The sequence below is a fragment of the Vombatus ursinus genome, unplaced genomic scaffold, assembly GCF_900497805.2.
Source record: "Vombatus ursinus unplaced genomic scaffold, bare-nosed wombat genome assembly UNPS02014832.1, whole genome shotgun sequence".
NCBI classification, from domain to species: Eukaryota; Metazoa; Chordata; class Mammalia; order Diprotodontia; family Vombatidae; genus Vombatus; species Vombatus ursinus.
In genome coordinates this window covers 75,508,279-75,510,456 of record NW_020954610.1, presented here as the reverse complement: position 1 = coordinate 75,510,456, position 2,178 = coordinate 75,508,279, and the positions used below count along the sequence as shown (strand labels likewise).

The window sequence follows — 2,178 nt, the reverse complement described above, 5'->3', positions numbered from 1 at the left end:
CTAAAAATTTATATAATGGCAAATTTTAAAAGTAGGAATGACAGTAATAGTACCTGACACAATAGATTTCAAAAGAGAAAAAAATTCAAAAGCTAAAAAATGTATCAGATTATGGAGAAAGGAAATATAAATAAAATATAAAAATTTCAATTTGTATGCTTTAAGCAATTTGATGGTTAAGTTCAGACTAGAAAAGTTTCAGTCATACAAAAATATATACACAAATAAGAATAATAAAAGAGGACCCAAATACTCCATTATCAGAATGTGACAAAAAAAAAAGATGAAAAATAAATAAATTATAAATTTGAACTGCTTCCTTGATAGGTTGAAATTAATAGATTAGAAAGAAAATTTAATGAGAAAATAGGGAATACACATTCTTTTCAAGTCTATATAGAAAGCTTACAAAAATTGATCACATACAGATCAATCACATACTAACACTAATGTCATTAAGAAATTCCCTAAAGTGCTTGCTTCAGTAGCACATATACTTAAACAGGAATGATGCAGAGAAGATTAGCATGGCCCCTACACAAGGAAGACACACAAATTCATGAAGCATTCCATTAAAAAAAGAAGGTCCCTAAAGTTCAAAAAAGATATAAATTATATCCTATATTTTAACCTATTATGCAATATGAATGTAATTATATGATAACTTTATCAAAAGCTGAAAGTTATATGAAAACTTAAAAATAATTTCTTAAAATTATTGGGCTAAAATGATTATATTTACAAGTCAGTAGTAATAACACAATATATCAAAAGCTATAAAATGCAGGCAAAGCAATTCTTAAGAGACAAATTAATATCACTAGGTGCCTTTGTTGGTAAGAAAGAAAAGGAGGAAATAAATAAATTAAGCTTGCACCAAAAGGTATTAAAAAAAAAACCAAAGTAACAATTCAAAGGGAAGCAAAAGAAAAGGTAGCCTACATGAGAATAGAAATAATTAAAATAAAAAAAGAAAGAACAATTCAATTGATTTATAAAACTGTTAGGTTTTTTCCCCATAGTCCAATAAGACTGACACGGCAAATTTAATTTTTCAAAATAGAGAAAATAATAATTAGCAAAATAACCTACAGAATTAGAAAGATCACAAAAATACAAAATAAATCCAGAATATTATTATAGAATTCTATACAGTTATATTCTGACCAAATACTTTAAATGAAAATAAGTTTTTATATACAAAGTCTAAATTTAAAAAAAATTAATGCAATGGAAAATGAATAATTTGAACTGGATTATTGTGCAGGTAAGAAATAAGACAAGTAATCAAATTACCTTGCAAAACAAAGCATCTATCCATGTGGCTTCACAGAATTCTTTCAAACTTTCTAATAACAGATAATCCTTATGACACATAGATTTTCATGCCCAGAAAGATAAACCATTATCTAATATATTTTGTGATGCAAAAAATAAATTAATTTTAAAATTGGAAAAAGATAACACTGAAAAAGAAAATTATCAACCACTTCTAATGAATATAGATGGAAAAATATTAAATAAAATTAATAGGAATGAATAGAAAATTATTCATCATGACCAGGCATGAAAAGTATCAATTCTCATTAGAAAGATTGTCAACATAATAAACCTTATACATAAGCTAACAACAATTTTAAAGTCATATAATCATATCCATAAATTCAGGGAAAGCCTTGAATAAAATTTAACATTCATATATGATATAGAGAAATTTTTCAGGGGGGATTCTCTTTCCACACAGGGGTCCAACTCAGGACTTAAGTGGACCCAGACTAAATGCTGGGAGAGCCAAACCCCTAAAACACTTTATGGCTCATAATAGCCTGACCCTGGAGTTCAGGGGAAAATAAATAAATATTTATGGTAAAGCTTAGGCACACCTCACATTTAGTGTCTCCTCCAAAAGGGATTAATGCAATCCCTTCTAGAAAAAGCACGCTTTATATGAGATTGCTACTTATTTCCTCTACCGTACTCAAAAATACTTAAAAAACAATAACTCAGTAGCCTTCATTAAAAAATGTGGAAAATGTGGAAAAAATATGCCATCCCATCTACAGTATTATACTTTTGGTGTTGGGAAATACTGCTAGAAGACTGCTGAAGAGATATTTCATATTCATCTTGAATCTGTACTTTCTAAGCAGCTAAGGAAGTGCTGATCTTCTGACTATC

The 2,178-nt window shown here is 28.1% G+C and overlaps 1 non-coding gene across 1 annotated transcript; it reads left to right on the top strand.

Annotated features, from left to right (window-relative positions):
- Positions 1–472: 472 nt before the first annotated feature.
- LOC114026126 lies at positions 473–579 on the top strand. The gene has a single exon (XR_003567092.1). It is a non-coding gene; the product is annotated as a U6 spliceosomal RNA (small nuclear RNA).
- Positions 580–2,178: the final 1,599 nt, after the last annotated feature.